Genomic DNA, 25163 nt, shown 5'->3' with positions numbered 1-25163 from the left:
TTGCCATGTGCTGGGAACATGCCTTCTTGCTTCCTCCTTCTATCTACAGTATAAATCTGAAAGACTTTGTTATGGCTCTTATACTTGGCACATCTTAGGCCTATTTAGAACATCAACACCATCAATCACAAAATATGGGGCCGACCAGCTGGATGAACCCTGGCTATCATGCAGGGGTTATTTGTCATCTGGGCATGTCTGTTTGGTATATAACACTCCTTCAGTCCCAGAACAATTTTCCCTCTCCAAAAATATTCTCTTTGATTCAGGAAACACGTGATTAATAAAGGACAAGGGTTTAAAGCCGGAGGTCAAGGCTAAAAGTCTTAACCAAACAAGTGCATTGCTTACTAACGTTTGCATCAGCAGTCAAAAATTCCCTTGAAGAGCTCCCGCACTGAAGAAACACACATCTATTCTTAAATGCCATAAATTTCAAGGGACTCCAGCAACTATGTTCATCTTGAGGGATTTATTTTAAAATAATGTTGCACATTTGAGAAATGTTTTGCTGAAGAATAATAACACTGCATCAAGCATTTAAAAGGCCCATTACAAATATTTACAATTTAACATAATAAATTAAGGTTGAAAAGATGTAATTTAACCAATATGATATGTAAAGGAAATTTGTACTATAACATTAGAACAATTTGCATTAAAAATAAATTGTTTTCTAAGATGTCTATTTATACTAAAATGGATTTAAAAGCAACACTCTTTCCTTCATACTTTTTGTCTTATTTATATGCCAATCTATGATACTTCATAGTACTTTTCCATTAGACAGTTTTTCTTTTATTCTTGCTGCTCTTCCTTCCACCAAAAGAACCTTGTTTCATGTTTATAGAATATTGGGTTTTCTTCTTTCCAGGCAAGTGTTATAGTTCCACCCTGTAATAGTATTTATTTGATATTTATGAATTGTTTTTGTGTGCATGATGACAGGAAAAAAAAGTAAATCTGAACAACATACATTTAAAAAGTCATTGTTGGCCAAGTTTTAAAATGATCCCAACACTGACTAAACTGAAAGTGACTCCATTTCTCAAACTGGAGAAATGGATTAAATAATGTTTATTTCACTAAAATTGTAAAGAGAGTCACAAACTCCTGTTGGAAATCTAAACAGAATTTCTTAGAAGAAAAGTGCTAAGTAGTTTGCATTCTAGTGTTGATGATGTTGCAAGGTGTAAGGAGCACATGTCAGTCATCACTTTATTTAACGTGTACAGATTTCTAAGTTCCTGCACACACACCGCCTGAGGTAACCAGACTTGCTGGAATTCAGCTTTCTTTACCTCTCTGTTAAATGCCAAAGAAATAAAAATAGAAACCTATTGTTGTACAAAACACACTGTATTATGAATATTTTTCTGTTGAAATTCATACTGGGAATGCATTTATCCTGTAGACTGCCTTAGAATCATGGCTTTGTGGGCATAAAAAGGCTTTTGATGTCAACTGGTCTGATTTCTGTTGCTGTGGAAACTGAGCCTTTAGAAAGGAGGAGGTAAAGGTGAGACTAGAACCCTCATCTCCCATTTCCCTGCCCAGTGTCCTCTGGGCCATGGTATAAATCCTTCTTATGGCTCAACTGTTGGTGCAGAATCTTGGGATAAGTCTGACTTGCTCACAGCTGGGCCATCTGTTGCTCCACTACTTATGCTAATATGATAACATTGTATATTTGACTGTTGATGGGGTCTTCTTGGCACTCTACATGCATAATGCTCTCAGTTAACTTAGTTGACCTTGTTAAACAATGACAATGTGTGTGAAGCCTGAGTTTGTTAGCGTTCATTGTTACAAAAACAGGGTTACTGACCTTGTCATATTTAACAGTGTTGAGCAGACACAGCAATGTGGATCCTGAGGGCAAATAAAGAATTTCCAGAGGTGATGTAAGAACTATGCTAATTAGTCTCCCCCTCCACTCTGCTTCTAGGCACTGAATAACTGTACAGTTCAGTGAGAAGACTCACTGAGCCCCAAACTAATAAAATCCAAGAATTTCTATAAATAATAATAAAAAAATGTGTTTCAACATGCTATTTCCTTTCAGAACAAGAGTGGCTTTTGCAGAGCAATGTGCCGGGGGGGGGGGGGGGGGGGGAGGGTGGTGGTGGGGAGTGTTCACTCTATTTTTGCTGTTGTATCCCTGCCCCCAGTAGAACTGAAACAACAATGTAGGTTGACTCCCCTGCCTTAAAAAAGCATAAAAACAATCCTCTATCTATATTCCCTTAAAATCTTTTTCATAAGAATGAGTGTTTTAAAATGCTAATACACTGTGCTGAGACAAGAGCTGTATGTGAGGACCAGTTTACATATATAAGCATTTGGATATGGGTATTCTTGCCTCAGTAGAAAAGCAAGCTAAGTTAATTTTTTAACAATGCAATATTACCTTGGTATATCTTGCTCTTTCTTTCCCTCAGGGTCTTACACGAATGAATCAGAAAATTGCTCCCTTATGTTAAGCCTAAGTCTGCACCTGTGTTAAATTCACGTGGAACTGGAACTGGGGGTGTGGGGGTGGGGATAAATGTCAGCAAAACTAATAGGATGATATATCTGAGTTTGAATTCTCAAATGGACTAGCATCCAATGTAGAGACCATTGATGGGAACATTTTTGTAGGCATATTGTTTCACATCTAGAACTAAAATTAGGGATATATAATCATGTTGATCAGCTGTCCTCAAGTTCTCAAGTTTATGATTAAACACATCTGGCTCCAGATTCTAGTAAACTCAGATTACCAGGTATTCTGGAAATTTTGACATGCCAAAATTTTTACTTTACCTTCTTTGAGTATCCTGAATTACTTTCCAAGTATTAAAACAATCTCCATGTTTCAGACATCTTAAGAGAGATCATACAAAATAAGCAAATCATTGAAACAAAGTATAGGAAGCAATGAAGAGTTGAAAGAAGGGAAGAGATTTATGACCAGTATATTTGAAAAAAAAAACAACAGACATTTTGATGTTCTGGACAAATGGAGAGATTATGGGTCAGCATAAAAGTGAGAGATATTTACGTGAGAAAAACAGATAGATGGAGAGAGTTGTGTCCATGTTCTAAGTCTGCTTTTTATCTATGAATGGAAGTGGAACAAGTCAGTTTGCTTCACAATGAAGCAAACTTGTTAGTGAAATTTCACATCTGCTTGTTTTCTATTGTGCAGTACAGCATTGATGTTTTTAGGCAATATTGGTCAGCATTCGAGATGTATTCTGGATGAAGACCACTGTGTGTTTGAAAGGTTTTGCTATCAGAGGAAGGAAGGAAATGAGAAAGAAATTTGGGGCTCTGAGAATACGACACCTTGGTTTTATCAGCCATGAAGTACACACCACAGAGGACAATTATTTGCATATTGCGATGGAGGCTGGTTAAAGTCCAATCAATTGAATCCAGATGTGGTTTTTTGTGAGTTTTTTTTTTCAAGTGAGGTTTGCCAAAACTTTTTGGGAGTAGAGACCACAAGCTAATATATGCCAATGGACTCTCAAAGTACAAGGAATGTTTTTGGCTTATAAGAAATCCTACTTTAAGCTTGGTGCCTGAAATAGAATAAGCTGGATTATGATAAATTAATTAAAGGATATTTACAAATGGCTGGCCCTTGCCTAAACAAAATCTTCCAAGACAACTCTACAAACAGTGTTCCTGATATGGTGTCTAATTACAAATTTAAGAGACACCACAACTGGATAGTTTATGCTCTTCTGGCAGGAAGTAAGCTCCAGGACAACAATTGATGAAAATCCATATCCTGGCATATGAGGATAATGAATGGAATTTTAATAACATGCCAGAGGTCTGTTTAAAAAGGTGTGAATGTTCATAGGAATCTCAGATCTCTTATGACACTAATAGGAAAGACTTTTAATCTTTGAAATTGATTAGTTTTAAGAATATTAGGAAATCATTTTAAGGGAATTCTACTATTCCTGTTTTCTTTACAAATGTGACGAATTTTAATTAGTTAAAATATATGAAGAATTAATATAACTCAATAATAACAACAACAAAATACCCCTAACAATCTGATCAACAAATGGGCACAGGATATAAATAGAAATTTTTCCAAAGCACTGGGTGTTGTATGGAAACCAATTTGACAATAAATTTCATATATTGAAAAAAAAAAGAAATTTTTCCAAAGAAGACATACAGATGGTCAACAGGCACATGAAAAGATGCTCAACATCACTAATCATCAAGGAAATGCAAATCAAAACCACAATGAGATATCACCTCACATCTATCAGAATGGCTATTACCAAAAAGACAAGAAATACAAGTGTTGGTAAAGATGAAGAGAAAGGGGAACCCCCTTTTCATGTTGCTGAGAATGTAAATCAGTGCAGCCAGTATGAAATGCATTGTGGAAATGCCTCAAAAAATTGAAAATAGAACTACCATGTGATCCGGCAATTCTGCTTCAGGTTATATGAAGAAAACAAAAACAGAAATTTGAAAAGATATGCAACCTTATATCCATTTCAGCATCGTTTGCAATAACTAAGATACAGAAACATCAAAGGATCTATCAATGGATGAATGGATAAAGAAGATGTGGTGTAAGCACGTGCGTGCACGTGCACACACACGAATACTATTCAGCTATATAAAGAATGAAATCTTGCTATTTGTGACAACATGGATAAACCTTGAGGTTACTACAATAAGTAAAATAAGTCAGACAAATAAGACAAATACCACACGATTTTACTTAAAAATGGAATCTAAGAGACAAAAGAAACAAAACAAAATGCAGACTCATAGATACAAAGATTAGATTGGTGGTTACCAGAGGGGAGGGATGTTCCGGAGGAGGCAGATGGGTGATGAAGGGGATAAAGAAGTACAAAATTTCCAGTTATAAAAAATACGTAACTCATGGGGACATAATGTACAACATGAGAGGGAATATAGTCAATATTATTCTATTAACTTTGTAACAGATTAAGTAGACTTACTGTGGTAATCAGTTTGCAACGTATACAAATGTCAAATCATTCTGTATACACATGGAACTAATACAATATTGTATGTCAATGATACTTCAATAAAAAATGTAAAGAACATTCTTAGTTGGAGGACACGTACAAAAAATTAGACTAAGTGAGACAGATCTGGTCCATGGGGTGAAAACAAAAACAAAACAAAAAACCCTGAACTTTTCCTTGGGACCAGTATTCCTTTTCTTTAAAGAAAAATTTTATTTGGCTATAGCTGACACACAACATTACATTAGTTTCAGGTGTACAACATAGTAAATGGTTCAAAATCTCTATATGTTATGGTATGCTCACCATAAGTGTAACTACCATTCGTCACCATACAATGCTGTTACAGTATTATTGACTGTATTCCCTATGTTATGCCTTTTATTCTCATGACTTACTTGTTCCATAACTGGACACCTGTATCTCCCACTCCTCTTTATCCATTTTTCCCATCCTATGCCACCCTCCCTTCTGGAAATTATCCACTTATTCCCTGTATTTATGGATCTGATTCACTTTTTGTTTGTTTATTCATTTGTTTTGCGTTTTAGATTCCACACATGAGTAAAATCATATGGTATTTGTCTTGCTCAGTCTGACTTATTTCACTCTGAATAATACCCTCTAGGGGACCAGTATTCTTTAAAAAATTTTTTTACTGTTTATTTATTTTTTGAGAGAGAGAGAGAGAGAGAGAGAGAGAGAGAGAGAGAGAGAAGGGGCAGAGAGAGAGGGAGACATAGAATCCGAAGCAGGCTCCAGACTCTGAGCTTTCCAATGGGGCTCGAACTCACAAACCACAAGATCATGACCTGAGCCAAAGTGGGACACTTAACAAACTGAGACACCCAGGTGCCCCTAGGGGATGAGTATTCTTGAAATAACTACTCCAGAACTACAGTATGTAGCAGTATGAGTAGAAACATTTTATTTTAGTTTATTTTCTCTATATATTAAACACTAGAGAGTAAATAAAGGAATAATTTCCCCACAAGTCTATTTTCCTGGCAAATTAAAGTGTTTTGATATTTCTACATTCTCTTCAAGTCTATATGCATGTATTTTTGAAAAGAATATTACAAGCATGCTAGAATCAATAATTTTTTCCTAAGTAATAACCTAATGAAAGCCTTGTAATTTGACCATTTAAATATCATTTAATGTCTTGGATTTATTGAGTTTAATTCATGAATTTATTAATCTGGCTAATTATTATTTGGTAAGAAAATTTTGTTTATGTTGAACTAAAACTTCTCTGAAATCTCAAACAAAACCGAGAATTTGTTTAAACTCCTTTTAGAGCTTTGTTTTTTTCCTATATTTGTTTTAGATCACTTAGTGTTACTTAAGAAATGTACAACCAAATTTGAAAACAAGAAACTCAGAAATTGGAAAAGTGCTTACTCAGAATTAATCAAATAAACTTCAATGCCATTGAATTTAATCAACCCCAAACATATTTTCTATGTGCTAGCTATTATAAAGAGTACAGAATCAGATGAGACTTACCTATCTCTCAAGACATGATAGGTTGCATAGACAAATGCTTGGATTAGACCATGAAGAGCTGAATAAAGGAGCAAAGTTTTCAGAGAACTTCCACCCAACGGAATGCAAAGTCTATTCCAACAACAGGGGCTTCTTGGAGTAGTTGAAATTAAAGTGGGACTCAAAGGATGGGAGGGCATGATTTACTTTTCTTTGGATCCTTTGATAAACTCATCTTGATAAATGACATAAGTCCTCTGAATCCAGTGAATTATGCAAGAATAATTTTAAGTGTCTTTTAAAGAATGGGAATGGAAAGAGAACACTTATTCTGAGCTCACAGCATGTATCAGGTTCTGTGCCAAGTAAGATATCCTTAGGTTATTCAGCAGTGAGCAGGGTGGCTTCATGGGCATATGATCAGTGCATCTGCATAGGACATGGTGCTCAGAAGGGCCTTATACTTGGGGTTTAATGCTCTGCACTTACCGTCTTGACATTTTAAATAATTTTATCTTTGAATTTGTGTTTTGTAGGTGAAGTCTGATAGGACAATGGAGTATGCTCTGGGGGACTGAAGCCTTGGCTCCCATTTTGCCTCATGTCTCACCTCACTGGACAGGTTGTCAGCACCCCACTGCCTACTATCTGGAGCTGAGTACTGCATCTGGCCTCCTCCTCCCCATCTCTACCCTGCACATAGAAAATAAGCCATCCTCCTCCTGGTGTGGCAACCAGGTTACACTGACAAAGGCCTATGTTCCACCATTGTCTATGGTCCCTGCTGGGGACCTGAGCAGGAGTGTATGGAGGATAAGGATGCACCCTTGGGAGCATGTCAGTGCAGGGTAGCTGGCATCACTACAGAGCAATTAGGATGAACGGCAGTGAGTGGGGTTGGGGAGCTCCTGCCCACTTCTGTGTCCCAGCTAGAGCTTATAATCCCCTAAGGGTTGCGTGGTTTGCCCATACGTGGGAAGATTAACATCCTGACCCCAGCCAGGACCCCACATTTCCATTTGTTCTGGGGCTAAAAATGATGTAGCTAGCCCTGACCTTAGGCAGGTATTACTGTCCTCCTATTACAGATGGGAAACTGGAGTCTAGAAAAGGGCTGGTAGGTGGCAGAGCAGGTGGTTCTACTGTAAAACTTATCCTCTCTCTACTACGGTGTGCTGCACCACCTCACTTGAGAAACAGCCAGGTAAGTGAGAGGGGCCTCAAATGTTGACTTTCCTATGCATGACCTTTCCTCTGGAGTAGCCTAGAGGTGACCAGGAACCCTCTCCTAAGAATACAAACCTGTAGTTAAAGAACTCAAGGTCTCTATGGTTTCTTCTAGAGGACAAGTGAAAACACTTACGGAAAATTTTAGCTCCCGCCCACTATTATGACTGAATTGTGTCCCCCTGAAATTCACATGTTGGAGCCTTAACCACAAGTCCCTTAGAATGTGATTGCATTTGGCCACAGGGCATTTAAAGAGGTGATCAAATTAAACAGTGGCCATTAGGGTGGGCTCTAATCCAATCTGAGTCATGTCTTTATAAGAAGAAGAAATTTAATTGCACCAAAAAGAATAAAATACATAGGAATAAACTTAACCAAGGAGGTAAAAGACTTGTACTCTGAAAACTGTAAGACATTGATGACAGAAACTGAAGATGACACAAATAGAAAGGTATGCTCATAGATTTGAAAAATTATAATTGTTTAAATGTCCATACTACCGAAAGCAATTTACAGATTCAATGCAATCCTTATCAAAATACCAACAGCATTTTTCATACAACTAGAACAAATAATACTAAAATTTGTATGGAATGACAAAAGACCCTGAATAGCCAGAGTAATCTTGAGAAAGAAAAACAGAGTTGGAGGTATCACAATTCCAGATTTCAAATATACTACAAAGCTCTAGTAATCAAAACAGTATGGTACTTGCACAAAAAAAGACACATAGACCAATAAAACAGAATATGAGAGCCCAGAAATAAACTCATGATTATAAGGTCAATTAATCTATGACAAAGAAGGCAAGCATGTACAGTAGGGAAAAGACAGTTTCTTCAATAAATGGTGCTGAGAAAACTGGACAGTACATGCAGAAGAATGAAACTGGATCACCTTCTAACACCATACACAAAAATAACACAAAATGGATTAAAAACCTAAATCTGAGACCTGAAACCTAAATAAAAATCCTAGAAAAGAGCATAGGCAGCAATTTCTCTGACATTGGCCATAGCAACATTTTTCTACATATGTCTCCTAAGGCAAAGGGAACAAAAGCAGGAATAAAGTATTGGGACTGCTTCAGAACTAAAATCTTCTGCCCAGCAAAGGAAAACATCAACAAAATTAAAATGCCCCCTAGTGAATGTATTTGCAAATGATATATCTGATAAGGGGCTAATATCCAAAATATGTAAAGAACTTATAAAATTCAACATCAACAAACAAATAATCCAATTAAAAATGGACAGAGGACCTAAACAGAAATATTTCAAAGAAGACTTACAGATGGCCAACAGACACATGAAAAAATGCTGAACATTGCTAATCATCAGGAAAATGCAAATCAAAACCACAATGAGATACCAATTTACACCTCTCAGAATGACTGAAATAAAAAAGATAAGAAATAACAAATTTTAGCAAGAATGTGGAGAAAAAGAAACTCTTGTACACTATTGGTGGGAATGTAAATTGGTACACCCATTGTGGAAAGAGTATGGAGGCCTCTCAAAAAATTAAAATAGAAATACCATAGGATCCAGTCATTCTGCTACTGGGTATTTGCCCAAAGAAAACAAAAACACTAATTTGAAAAGACAACAGACACCCCAATTTTTACTGCAGCATTATTTACAATGGCCAAGATATGGAGCAACCTAAATGTCCATCAATATATGAATGGATAAAGAAGATGTGGTTTATATATACAGTGGAATATTACCCAGGACGAGTAATGCCATTTGTGACAAGATGGCTGGAGATAGGGGAAATTAAGCTAAGTGAAGTAAGTCAGTCAGAGAAAGACAAATACCATATGATTGCACTTATATGTAGAATCTAAAAAGCAAAACAAATGAATAGACAAACAAAAAGTAGAATCAGACCTATAGATACAGAAAACAAACTTATGATTGCCGGAAGGGACAGCAATGGGGAGATGGGAAAAAATGGGTGAAGAGGAGGAGATCAGTCTTCTAGTTATGGAATGCATAAGTCATGGGAATAAAAGGCACAGCATAGGGAATATATTATAATAGCATTGTATGGTGACAGATGGTAGCTACACTTTTGTTGAGCATAGAATAACATTTAGAGATGTTAAATCACTATATTTTACACCTGAAACTCATGTGACATTGTTGTCATCTATACTTAAATAAAAACATTTTTTTAAAAGGAGCTTCTTAGCAAAAAAAAAAAAGAGGAAATTGGACACACAAATTGACAAGTACACACAGAGGAAACACCAGGTAAGGAAGGACAAAATAAGAAAATGGTAATCTGAAAGTCAAAGAGGAGGCCTCAAAGTAACCAACTTTGCTGACGCCTTGGTCTTTGACTTCTAGCCTCCAGAACTGTGAGAAAATAAATTTCTGTTGTATAAGTCATCCAATCATTGGTATTTTGTTATGGCAGCCCTAGCAAACTACTATGCCCATTAAGATCTTGGTATATGAATTCATTAATTTTCTGCTAGCCTAAAATGTACAGCATCATGATTCTATCAAGTGTTAAGAAACTAAAGAGCTATCTACAAGAGTATATTGGATGGGACTTGAAAATTCTGTAGGACAGAGGCCCCTACCTAATGAATAATGGTGCCTTACCTAATGGCTATATATAGCAACTAGTGAGACTTTCCCAAGAATAGCCAAGTTAGTATGATTGTGATTCAGTAAATTGAGTTTTGCTTTGTTTTTTGGCTGTTTTTTCTTTGAGACGCTGCTCTGATATGGTACAATTTTTGTGTGTGTAGTAGGATACACACAAAATTTGACATTTTAACCATTCTAATTTACAGATCGGTAGCACGAAGCACATCCACATTGTTGTGCAACCATCACCACTTCCTTCCATCTCCAGAACTTGTTCGCCTTCCCAAACCAAAACTCTGTACTCATTAAACAGTAACTCCCATTCCTTGCTCTTTCCAGCTCCAGGAAACCACCATTCTACTCTCTGTCTCTATGACTTTGACTGTTGTATATAACCTCATGTAAAGTGAAATCATGCAGTATTTTCCTTTTTGTGACTGTCTTATTTTACTTAGTATATCTTCTAAGTTCATCCATGTTGTAACATGTATCAGAATTTCCTTCTTTTTAAAGGCTAACTAATGTTCTGTTGTTTGTTTATATCTCAGTTTATCTGTTCATCCATTGATGAACACTTAAGCTGCTTCCAGCTTTGAACACTGTCATAGGATGCGATTTCAAACATTTCTGAATTTACAACAGCTCTTTATCATTATGCATGCTTTCAATCAATGGTCCAAAAACTACACCTACTATTATGATGGGATTAGTGGAAAAACTCACATTACAGGTGTCCTCATGCATAACATGTTTTTTTTTCCCATCATACAAAATAAATGCAATATTAGTGACTGTATTCCCCATGCCATATGTTATGTCCCCATGACTTATTTATTTTATGACTGGAAGTTTGTATGTCTTGATTCTCTTTCCCACTTCACCTGCCTGACCCCTGACCAACACCCTATCAGCTGGCAACCACCAATCTGTTCTTTGTATCTGTGAGTCTGGGTTTTGTTTTATTTTGCTTGTTTTGTTTTTATATTTCACTTATAAATGAAATCATGTGGTATTTGTCTTTCTCTGTCTGACTTATTTCACCATAATACCCTCAGATATGTATCCACATTGTTGTAAACAGCAAGTTGTCATTCTTTTTTATGGCTGAGTAGTATTCTATAACATATTATACATATATACACACATATGTACATATATGTGTGCATATGTGTGTGTATACATGTGTGTGTATATGTGTGTGTGTATACCATATCTTCTTTGTCAATTCATCTATTGATGGGTGCTTGCTTCCATTTCTTAGCTATTGTAAACAACATTGCGATGAACAAAGGGGCTCATATATCTTTACAAATTAGCATCACAAAACAGCATTTTGTTGTTTTTGTTTTCTTCAGACAGATGCCCAGAAGTAGAATTCCTGGATTGTATCGTAGTTCTATTTTAAATTGTTTGAGGAATCTCCATAGTGTTTTCTGTAGTGGCTGTACCAATTTACAGTCTTATCAACAGTACATGGGGGCTCCCTTTTCTCCATATCTTTACCAACACTTGTAATTTCTTGTCTCTTTGGCAATAGACAACCTGACAGACATGAGGTAATATCTCATTGCTGTTTTGATTTGCATTTCACTGATGATTAGTGATGCTGAGCATCATTTCATGTGTCTGTTGGCCATCTGTATGTCTTCTTTAGAAAAAAATCTATATATCCTCTGCCCATTTTTAAAATCATTGTTTTTTTTTGTTACTCGGTTGTATGAGTTCTTTATATATTTTTAATATTAACCCCTTATTGGGTATATGATTTATAAATATCTTCTCATTCAATTGATTGCTTTTTTGTTTTACTGATGGTCTCCTTTCCTGACCAGAAGCCTTTTAGTTTGATGTTGTCCCATTTGTTTACGTTTGTTTTTGATGCCTTTGCCATTGGAGTCAGATCTTTAAAAATTGCTAAAACTGATGTCAAGGCACTTATTATCCATGTTTTATTCTAGGAGTTTCATGGTTTCAGTTCTTATATTCAACTCTTTAATCCATTTTGAGTTAATCTTTGCATATGGTGTAAGATAGTGGTCCGGTTTCATTTATTTGCATGTAGCTGTTCAGTTTTCCCAACACCATTTTTTGAGGACACTGTGCCTTCCCCATTATGTAATCAATAAATCTAGTCTTGTGGTTAAAGAAATAAATACCTTGAATCACTTATTCTAATAGCCTAATGGATGAAGAGGCAAACATACTAAAAAGGACAATATTAAAGACTGTAGGCATTTAAATATAGGTTAAATATATTCTATCACTAGACTTTGGGCCTTCCTTTTTAAGCCTAAAATGTAATAATTCTAAAACCCTTCTTAGTGTCTAAAATCTTCCAGTCTTTGTTATCTTTGGCAGAACTTCAGGCCTCTTGGCTTTAGGCAGCAATTTGTCAAGAAGGCTTGCCATTTTGGCTTGCTTCATCTTTATTTCTCATTTCCTCCATCCACTCAGGCTTCAAAAGGCCCTAATTAGCTGTTTACCTTAATTATTCCAGCTAGGACTTCATTTGGTCTTGGGTTCTCCCACTTCTAAGAATCCAAAGTGCCTGTACTTTTCCTCTTAGGAGAATCTTTCTACTTTTCTGAAAAGTGTGTTTCTTCACCTCCACTCTGTGTCTTGTGGCTTCCATACCAGGGAGGAGAGGACAGAAAGAAAACTGGCAATAGTCTTGAATGTGTGATTCTGAGCCACATCTATTCCATTTAGAGAAAACTGAAATTTCTTAAATAGCCCCCAGCAGAATAAAGGGCTTCTGCTTAGGCCAAAATTCCCAGATGAGCTACTGAGGCAAACACGAGACCTCCCTCAGCACAGTCTAGACTTAGCTCACCTCTAGGATCCCCAAGACACTGGAGGAATAGTGGGTTGGTGCCCTTTTCTTTATCAAACATCTTTTTCTATCATGTTTTTTACCTCATGAGTATATAAAGGCAAATTAAGCTGCCATGTAATTTGAGGACAATGTCTAGTAGTTGTAAACCTGTTTTAGATCAAGGCACTAGCCAAAATAGATAGAGACCTCCTATGTTTGCAACAGGTGTGTTGCGATTTACCAAATAAATAAACATGTGATTCTGGGTTTCCCTACAATATCCATGGAAACCAGACTCACTTATTTACTAAAGACCCGTTAGCATCTTGATGAATAACGTTCTTTGCATTTAGATTTTTACTTATGGAAATGTTTTGTCAAAAGATATCACTACCTTGAACTCTGATTAACCCAATAACTACCTTTCCCAGTAGACACATGAGTTAACACAGCCTGGTTACTTACAAATTTGAATCTGACAGAAACAAAAGTTTCTATCACAAAGCATTTGAGCATCTTAGTATAAAATTTGAATTTAGAATTGACTAAGCCCTAGGCTTTCCAAGACTCACAAGACAGAAGATCAAATGCATCACTTAGACCTTCCTGAGCAACATGGAGCATGAATCCTATCCGTTACCTTTGAAACAGAGTTATCCATAAAATGGACCAACTTCTTGGTCCACTGTGAGAATGTTCAGCTTGAGCATTCTGAAGAGTGGTCTGCCAATCACACAAAAAGGAAAGATTCTAAAGATTATTTTAAGTATGATGGTTTATTTTACTTGGAAGTTTTCCACCACTAATTTCTTTAAAAAATCTCATATACTTTAAAATTTATTTAAAATTCAGATTCTCTATTTCTCATTTTATCACCACTTTAATTAGGCAGAAAAGATTGAAATTAGGTATCATAACGTAACTCTGCATGTTGAGACTAACAATACTGCAATTTATTCTACATCTGATTCCCCCCACCAGCCTGTACCTGTTTGAGTCACCAGGCGTAAATGAATATGCAAAAGACAGACCTTTATACTTTTGGATTCTCAGATTCCGAAGTAAGAAAATTAGTCATTTAGTTCCAAGACTTGTGAACCAATCCCAAAATATAGAAGTCTATATTTTGTGCCTAATGACTGAAAAGCAAGTTTTGATGTGCTGCTGAAGAAGCACTCTGTAAAATAACTGGTGCAGATAAAAAATAAATAAAAGGGAAAATATGCCACAAGCTATTTGCATATGATAATTTCATAAAACATTCCCCTTGAGAAATACCTGAGTGAAATTAATTCACAATCAGTAGGAACCCAGTGGGAATGTGTTTGTAGAAATAAATAATCCAAAATTATTCTTGGGCTGTGAAGTTTGTTTACTGCCTTAACTGAAGTGTGTATCAAACATAAGTGCATTAGCATTGGCTGTGGGTTGGGGGAGTCAGGCACAGCATTCACCTCCAGTGTTTTTCATCCATTCTGTTGTTTATATTTCTTGGCAAGAAGTCAGAGCCACAAAAGGGTTTGTCCCAATATTATGTGTGAGTGTGTGTGCACATGTGTCTGTATATGTGTTTTGCATAGTGATGGGCATGCTCCTTTTCAAAAGGAGCATCAAAAATATGGATGAATTCTTGAAAACTGAGTAAGAGGTTGCTAATTTAAAAAATATTTTAAAACTTAACATCTCTATAAGCAAAGAGCAATGAATATTTTTAGTCACAGAAATGTTTCTTGCCACACAGAAATTTGAGGGCTGCTTACCACTCTTCAGAGTATCCATACCTGTCCAGACCTATGTGTAGGAATGTCTTGTTTATTCCTGCAAGATATGTGTAATTATTATCATTTGAGAGCTGAGAAGACAGGGTCAGAATTAAGTACTTTGCCTGTGGTCTCCCAGCAATGAAGTAGAAGCAGGAGTTAAATCCAGGTCTATCTGGGTTCCAAAGCCAGTGTTTTTAGTCATGATACACTGCTTTCTTTCCACCTTTCTCCTGTTGCATAAGTGTCTTTGCAAAAATCTTTCCCTCTTGGTTTCCTTTTTCCCTTTCAAGGCTACCTTTGCCGTCAATGTCCATACTAACTAGATTTCACCTGTATAAAAATGTTGCGGGGAGGAGTTCCCATAGTGAGAATCATGGGGATCTTAGACCCAGATGGATGGATAGAAAGATGGGTTATAGTATGAATGGCTTGTCTCATTTTCTTGGAATAGAGCGGTCTAGGAGTTGGGTACATGTTCACAAAATGTACTGACTAGTCAAAGAAATGGTCATGGCAGATAACAAAGTTACTTCGAAATGCCAATGGGTAAATGACACTAACAGTAAGTGATTTCATTAAAGGATACTGGACTGGGCAAAACCATTCAGCAGAGAGACAGAATATTATAGTGGTTAAGAGGATGGATTTTGAAAACAGGATGACTGGGTTTAAATTTTTACAATAATGTGTGGTCTTGGAAGTTATTTATCCCATCTGTACCTCCATTTCTTAATCTGTAAAATGGACATAATAATTGTATCTACCTCATGGGACTTTTTTAAGGAATATGAATATTTAAACTATGTGCCTGGCTCACAGTATGTACTATTTAAGTATTTGCTAGTATTAGTAGTAGTATAATGCTTTGTACTTGATCACTCCTCTCTCCTGATACCTGATTGTGGTCCTGGGTACCTGATACTCAACTTACATATAACTCTCAGTACCAACTTTGTAGTTTTTGGGTTACTATGCACCCAATGCTCCTGCTATCAGCCCACAACCCAATCATTTCAATCACAGTCTGAATGTGTGGCTGTTTTAAAATAATGAGTCCCTTCTCCATGCCCAAACTGGGAATAAACATCTGGCTTTAAACTCTCTTCAAGGGCTGAAACACTTCTCCTCTGTGAAAAATGAAGCAAGTAATAATAACAATAATAATAGTAATTAGTAAGAAAGCAAAAGAGGAAGGAAAGAAGGAATAAAAAAGAAAGTGAGAATGAAGAAGCAAAGGGGGGGGGAAGGAAGGAAGGAAGGAAGGAAGGAAGGAAGGAAGGAAGGAAGAAAGGAAGGAAAAAAGGATGGAAGGAAAGACAAAAGAAAGAATATGTTAGAGGGCAACATAGGGAGCTTGCAAGGAGAGAGAAGAGTCTAATACATGTTCAAATTTCTGTAAGTGTTCAATGTAAGATGTTCCAAAACACATACCACTTGCAAGTGAAACTGTGTGTGTTTCCATGATGATGCTCTACTAATTATGTGAAGAGTTTGAAAGGGAAACCAATACCTTCTGACGCAAAACATGAGTTTTTCTTTCTTTTCATTCCTAGCAGGTTTTTCCCCAAATAAACTTCCATTAAATTTAATTTAAAAACTTGAGATTTTGTTGAATAATGTGACTTCATAAATTTAAGAAGCTATCTAAATTTGCAATCTGGAAACCTTGGAGGCATCAGAAAATATACTCTTACTCTTTACTCTTACACTTTACTCTTATTGTAATCCAGTTATATTCAAAACAATGAAAAGGCTCTCCAAGTTAAACTCGTTAATATATTTTTGCAAATATGATTGTCCACAAATAAATACAAAACTACATTTAGAACAACCTTACTAAATAGTTCTTTTTTTTTCCTGCTAGTTTTTATTACAAATCTAAGCAGCAAAAAATGGAGGGAAATGATAAAGGAATAAATAGTTTCTTTTAAGACCACTGCATGACTAGGATTTATTCTTAATTTTTATAAAACTGCACAAAGAAGCTTTCTCAGTTAATTCATGTCTCTGTATTGTAGCTTTACTCAATCATGTAAAAAAGCAATATCATTAATTATACAAGTGAAAGGAGGCATTGAAAAAATCCTGCATCCTTTCATTAACTTACAAAAATACAATTAGTAATTATTAGTGATTTCCTGGAGAAAGTCCAGAGCTGAAATAAAAATATCACTTCATTGGCCCCTTAAAGGAAAAAATGCACTACCATGAAGCTTATCTGTTGTACTTGTTTTGAAAACACTAAAGAAGTAATTCATAAAGCAACCACACAACATTTGTAATGCTTTTAATTTTCTTTTGCGATCTCTGGGAAAATGTGAGGAATGTTCTTTTCTCTAAGTAAAATAACTTGTAGGATTCAGTCTAGGATGAGAATGGTTATTTCTTCATTGAGAAGTCATGGACATTCTGTCACAAAAAAATGAGACAGTTTTTTTTTAAGGCATATCCTCTTTCTCAATTTGGCATATCTTCTTCTAATGGGCAACATGTTTATGTTGATTCCAGAAAGATGAAAACCAATTTTCTAAAATATCTCGAATCTTTAGGGTCAGTTGTACTAGTTGTGTCAAATGTTATTCAGGATCCTGCTATCTAAATATGTTAAAATGATTAAAATGTCTTGTTAATTTCAACCTGCTGGGGTTGTGGAGACAGATTCCTGGGAATCCAGTAGATTCTTCCATGTTAATGTTTTGGGATGATCCCTTGAGTCCTGTTTGGAGACATATTATAGATCTTCCTTGGGGTATAGCAAAAAGTGAACTCTTCTTGTCAAACATCTGGTTCTTTGAAAGCAGGGGTATTTTGACTAAAAATGGCATTAGGCAAAAGGGCAGGATGTCCAGTTTGGGTGGCATTTGGAGCAGGACCCCAGAGAATTCTTACTCATATTCCTGTGCTTGCTATTTATGTAAAATTTAAACATGTTTGATAATTTTTCTCCTTTTTTCCTTATTGCCTTTTGTAAAAACTATAAAGTCAGTGTTGGGAAATGCTGAATAAACTAATTTGGTCAGCTCCTGATTTTTCAGAATGCAGATGACCTAATTTGCTATTTATCTGGCATCAGGTTTTAATTTCAGTTTATATTCTACTGTCAGCCTATTTCCCTGCTCCATTTCTTCAGTTAGGGGTTGAAAACTTAATTGAAAGTTAGACCAGGAATCGTCAGTAAGTTTGCTACTAAAAACCAAAAACAAACAAACAAACAAACAACTAATGGTTCAGCAAAAAAAAAAAAAAATTAAATACAACTGGAAACACAATAAAATGGAAACACAACTTTTCAACATCTATGGGATGCAGCAAAAGCAGTTCTAAGAGGGAAGTTGATAGCAATACAGGCCTAGCTCAGAAAATAAGAAAAATCCCAAATAAACAATCTAATTTTATACCTAAAAGAACTAGAAGAAAAAGAACAAAGAAAAATAACAAAGCCCCAGGTTAGTGGGAGAAAGGAAATAATAAAGGTCAGAACAGCAATAAATGAAATACAGACTTCAAAAAACAATAGAAAATATTAATGAAATGAAATGCTGGTTCTTTGAAAAGATAAACAAAACCAATAAACCTCTAGCTAGGGTAATAAAAAAAACCCTAAATAAAATCAGAAATGAGAGAAGAGATGTTACAACTGACACCACAAAAATACAAAGGATAACAAAAAATTATTACAATTATACAACAAATTGGAAAACTTAGAAAAAATGGATACATTCTGAGAAAACACAATCTCTCAAAACTGAATCACCAAGAAATAGAAAATCTAAATAGACCAGTTGCAAGTAATGAAAGGGAATCAGTAATTTTAAAAATCCCCAAAACATAAGTCCTATACCAGACCACTTCACAGGTGCATTCTACCAAGTATTTAAAGAAGAGTTAGTACCTATCCTTCTCAAATCATTCCAAAAAAATTGAAGAGGAAGGAATACTTCAATGCCAGTACTACTTTGATATGAAAGCCAGACAAAGACACAACAACAACAAAAAGAAAATTACAGGCCAAAATCCCTGATGAAAGTAGATGCAAAAATTCTCAACAAAATATTAGCTAACCAAATTCAACAATGCATTAAAAGAATCATATACTAAGATCAAGAGGGAGTTATTTCAGGAATGCAAAGATTGTTCAACATTTGAAAATCAATCAACCTGATACCCTGTATTAACAAAACAAAGGATAAAAATCATATGATTATCTCAGTAGATACAGAGAAGGCACTGATAAAATTCAATATCCATTTATGATAAAAACTCTCAGCAAAGTGGGTAGAGAAGGAATGTACCTCAACATAACAAAAGCTATATATGACAAACCTACAGCTAACATCATACCATTTCACCATTTCATCAATGGTGAAAAGCTGAAAACTTTTCCTTTAAGATCAGGAATAAGACAAGGATGCCCAATCTTGCCATTTTTATTCAACACAATACTGGAAACCCTAGCCACAGCAGTCAGGCAAGAAAAAGAAGTAGAAGTTATCCAAATTGGAAAAGAAGTAAGACTATATTTTCAGATGACATGATACTATATATAGAAAATCCTAAAGGCTTCATCGAAAAACTATTAGAACTAATAAATGAATCAAGGATACAAAATTAACATACAGAAATCAGTTGAATTTCTATATGTTAATAATGAGCTTTCAGAAAAAGAAATTAAGAAAACAAACCCATTTACAAATGGATCAAAAAGAATAAAATGTCTTAAGAATAAATTTAACCAAGGAAGTGAAAGACCTATACTCTGAAAACTATAAGACATTGGTGAAAAAAATTCAACAAGACTCAAATAACTCGAAGTACATTCCATGCTTATGGATTAGACTAACTCATATTGTTAAAATGTCCATACTGCTCAATGCAGTATCAATGCAATATCAATTGCAGAATCAATGCAATTTCCATCAAAATACCAAGAGCATTTTTCCCAGAACCAGAAAAAAGAATCCTAAAATTTGTATGGAACTACCAAAAAACCCAAATAGTAAAAGCAATCTTGAGAAATAACAACAAAGATGGAGGTATCACTCCTTAATTTCAAACTATACTACAAAGCCAAAGTAATCAAAACAGCATGAAGGGGTGCCTGGGTGGCTCAGTTGGTTAAGTGTCTGACTCTTGATTTTGGCTGAGGTCATGATCTCAGGGTTGTGAGATGGAGCCCTGTGTCAGGCTCTGTGTTGGGTGTGGAGCCTGCTTAAGATTCTCTCTGTCTCTCTCTGTCTCTCTCTCCCCCTCTCTCAAAAAGAAACAGACAAATAAAACCCCCCGAAAACCCCAGCATGATATTGTACAAAAGTAGATACACAGATCAATGGAAGAGAATAGAGAGCCCAGAAATAAACCATGCTTATATGGTCAATTAATCCATGACAAAGAACATACAATGGAAAAGACAATCTCTTCAATGAGTAGTTCTTGGAAAACTGGACAGCTACATGCAACAGAATGAAACTGGACTACTATGTTACATTATATACAAAACATACATTCAAAATTAATTAAGACCTAAAACCATAAAACTCTGAGAAGAAAACATAGGCAATAAGCTCTTTGACATCAGTCTGAGCAATATTTTTTGGACCAGTCTCTTCAAGCAAGGGCAACAAAAGCTAAAATAAACAAATGGGATTATATCAAACTAAAAAGCTTTTTCACGGAGAAGGAAACCATCAACAAAATGAAGGGCAACCTACTGAGTGGGAGAAGATATTTGCAAGCCATACATCAATAAGTGGTTACTACCCAAATTTTATATAAAGAACTTAGATAACAATATCAAAAAATAACCAACATGATTAAAAAATGGGCAGAGGACTTGAATAGACATTTTTCCAAAGACATAGAGACCATCAACAGGCACATGAAAAGGTGCTCAACATCATTAATCATCAGCAAAATGCAAGGCAAGACCACAATGAGATATTAGCTCAGATTGGCTATTATCAAGAGGATAAAATGTAACAAGTGTTAACAAAAATGGGGAGAGAGGATAACCCTTGTCCACTCTTGGTGGCAATGTAAATTGATGCAGCCATTATGGAAAACAGTATGAAGGTTTTTTGAAAAGATAAAAAAATATTCCTACCATATAATCCATAATTCTACTTCGGGGTATTTATCCAAAAACAACAATTCGAAGAGATATATGCACCTGTATGTTATTGTAGCATTAACAATAGCCAAGATACAGAAGTAACCTACAGGTTCCTTGATAGATGGATGGATAAAGAAGATGTGATACAAACATACACACATACACAGACACTGGAATATTACTCAGCCTTTAAAAAGAATGAAATCAGGACACCTGGGTGGCTCAGGCGGTTGGGCATCCAACTTCGGCTCAGGTCATGATCTCACAGCTCGTGAGTTCGAGCCCTGCATCGGGCTCTGTGCTGACAGCTCAGAGCCTGGAGCCTGCTCGGATTCTGTGTCTCCCTCTCTCTCTGCCCCTAACCCACTCGCATCCTGTCTCTGTCTCTCTCAAAAATTAATAAACATTAAAAAATTTTTTAAAAAAAGAATGAAATCATGCTATTTTTGACAACATGGATGAACCTAAAGGGTATTATGCTAAGGGAAATAAACCTAACAGAAAAATACAAATACTGTATGATTTCACTTATATGTGAAATGAACAAAACATAAACGGTCTCATAGATAAAGGAAACAAACTGTTGGTTACCAGAGGTCGAAGGGTGGGATAAGTGAAAAATAGGAAGGGGATTAAGAGGTACAAACTTTCAGTTATAAAATAAGTAAGTCATGGGTATGTAATGTATAAAGGGAATATAGTCAATAATATTGTAATAGCTTTCTATGTGGCAGATGGTAGCTAGACTTACATGGGGATTCCTATGTAATAGATAAAAATATTAAATCACTATGATGCACACCTGATAAGATACTGTGCATCAGTTACACTTCAATAAAAGGAGAGAAATATGACAGTGTGACCTCTTGTACCTTCATCCATGCCCACATCCAGCTCTGTGAGGAGGAGTGACTTAGTACCATAATACATGGATGTGATCCCTATGATAGCCCATCAGAATGATTTGTCTCTAAATCCTTCACTTTGAGTAATCTGAGGTTTCCAGACCGCTGACCTCACACTATGTAGAATCATCAACCCCCTCCAAGAACTTATCAGAAATGCTAGCCTCCATGGTCTTGAGTATGTGAGGCAGCTGTAGGAAGCATACAAGGAGGATTGACCAATTATGAGTCAAGGCTGAGGCACCGGAAAAGGAAGAGGGAAGAAGTCCAGGAAGCATGACATGCCTGGGAGCGTGTTTGAAGCCAACTTGATATGAACAAAAAGATGAGAGGTTTTACACTATCCTTTAGGTCCTGTGTGCACTTGAGATTGGGTGGTTGAAATATTTTTTCTGGAAAGCGACTATACCTTCATGTATGTCCAGATATTTGAAGGCATTGATTCAGGTATAAATACATCCTCAACCTGGGATTCCAAATAAAAGATTTGGATTATGTTTTCACTGGCCTCTGTCAGCAGGGAATTTAATAATTAAAAGTTAAACCTGGGCTAAGCTATACCAGATACACCCTAAACAAAATAAAACACAACATCAAATGGTCAGGGGTGGAATTCTCCAGTCATGGCTAAAACTCACCAACTGCACAGGAACGCCTACTTCATGGGTCTAGACAGTTGCTGGCAGGCTAACAGGAGAGGAGAGGTGCAGAGTGTGTTCAGAACAAAGGCCTTTTGAAACCACTTTTTTTTTAAATTTAATTTTAGGGACCAAAATTAAGGCTTCCTTAGAGTAGTTTTACAATTCTGAAAAGAACGGATTGTTCTAAAGCCACACCTTGGTTACTTCCTCAGCAATTATTACAATGAAAGATCATTGTCAGATGCATGTTCAGAAGGAGGAAAGATACTCACATTATAGTTTGCCTGGATTCCACAGGGGCTGGGGCCCTGGGGCAGCATATCTCACATTGTCCTGGCACAGTTCTTTTGGGCATGTCTCTCAATGCTGCTGCAAGCCCTGCAGCCTGTAGACCCTTAGAGTTGTGAGCAAGAGCTTTTCAATTTCAGAAATGGGAAGGGAAGTCAGGAGAAGTTTAGCCATTTTGGACACACACACACACACACACACACACACACACACACACACCCCTCTGATTGCTTTTAGTGGGGAAAATATTTGACCATGTAGACATGACCCAAATATCTTGAACCCATTACAGAGCTTGTAAGAATATGTAGCCCTTGCTCAAGAAGCATCTGTTCTTTTCATCCCCTAATGGAGATAAATGCATAAAAGGGTCCTTAAAATGGTATGACTTGGATGCAAATTCCTGCTTGGATAACTATGGGTTTGGATACAATGGAAGAAATATTATAACAGGGAAGCAACTTCAAGCTTTCTATGTGGGACTTTATGAAAAAAGTACCTGAAAATGATGCAACCTACTCTAGCTATCAGAGACTTCAGCTTAAGTTCCAGTTCTATAATGAACTGGCTGTGAATGGTCTTTACTTTATTGTCCTTAAACTGTTCCTTTATCTGTAAAATGGGCACATCAATAACCATTTAGCTACTTCCCAAAGTTGTCATGAGGGTCATGTACAGACCACTATATTAGTCAGCATTCTCAGAGAAACAGAGTCAATATGAAATATGTCTATATGTATGTGTATATGTATATATATATAGTATAAGTATATATGCATATGTATCTATATATAGTATTTCTTTATATTTATATATGTATTTATATAAGGACATTTGTTATAAGGAATTGGCCCACATGACCAGAGAGCCTGACAAGTCCTATGATCTGCTGTCTGCAAGCTGAAGAACCATGGAAGCCAGTGTTGTAATTCCGGTCCTAGTCCAAGGACCTTAAAAACCAGCAGAGCCAATGGTGTGAATCTCAGTCCAAGGGCAGGAGAAGATCAAAGTCCCAACCCAAGCAGGCAGGAAGGAAAAAGAATAACTTGCTTCTTCCTCTGCCTTTTGTTCTATTCAGGCTATCACTGGATTGCATGATGCCCACCCACATTGGGGAGGGTGGTCTACTTTACTGAGTCCACCAATTCAAATGCTATTTCATCTGGAAACACTCTCACTGACACACCTGGAAATAATGTTTTATCCAAGCACCCCATGGTGCAGTCAAATTGACATAAAATTAACCATCACAACCACTATATAAGGCACATGAAAGTAAAACACTGGGATATAAACTACCCAGGTTGAAGTACAAACAAGTTGTCTGTGCCCAGTTGTAACTTAGCAGTAAAAGAAAATTGTTGAAAAAGCAAGAGTGGCAATTTAATCTGTTTTAATTAGATGAAGGCTCCAACATAATGCGGTTACAGGGAAGTCAACTTTGTACCCTGAGATAAAGAAATAAACAAATAAATACCCCCTCCCAAACAGAGCTATTCATCTAATACTAGTCTCCAAAATAAGTAAAATCTAAAGCTCTTTTTCTGTGAGTTATTGACTTTCTAATAAAACAACTTTATCTGTGACATTTGTCATTCTGATATGTAAGCCCTTGCAGATACTTTTGTGAGAAATCATGTATTTTTTATTCATTGAATCAATCCTTGAAAGATTAATTGAGGTAAAGAGGTCAGACTTTGACCAGTCAGCACAGGTGGCTGGCCCAAGGGAAGGGGCCTGGCCTAGGGTAAGGCAGCTTCCTTTTGTGGGGGAAAATTCCTGAAAAGGTACATAGCTGTGAGTCATTAGGAGGCAACACTGCTGGTAGTTGGGTGAATGAACCCTCCAGTCCTGGAAGGGGATTCAGGGGAGGGGTGCATCACAGCATCCACTGCAAAGCTTCCCAAAAGTTGGACTGTTAATTAGAAAGCATATATTTATATTTTAATATATGTTTGTGGATTATTTTCCTTAAAATTTATTATAATTTGCGCTTCCATCAACAATATATGAGAATGTCTGTTTCCCAGAATACTCACCAGAACTTGGTATTAATGTTTTTTAAAACATTTGAAAATGATATATCATTTTTAAGTTATATTTCCTTGATAAATACTGAGTTTGAATGTCTCTTCACTGGTGATATGCATTTTTGCTTTGGTGATATTTATGTGCATGTCCTTCAGTGGTCTTTATGTTGTGTTTCTACTCAATTTATTAATCCATTGTGATGCATTGAGGTAGAGTCTTCTGTCTGTCTTTGAAAATCTGTTCTTCACTTCTTTGTCTAGGCACAT

Source organism: Prionailurus viverrinus, chromosome A2, assembly GCF_022837055.1.
Source record: "Prionailurus viverrinus isolate Anna chromosome A2, UM_Priviv_1.0, whole genome shotgun sequence".
In the NCBI taxonomy this organism is placed as follows: domain Eukaryota; kingdom Metazoa; phylum Chordata; class Mammalia; order Carnivora; family Felidae; genus Prionailurus; species Prionailurus viverrinus.
Note: the sequence above shows the minus strand (reverse complement) of the source record.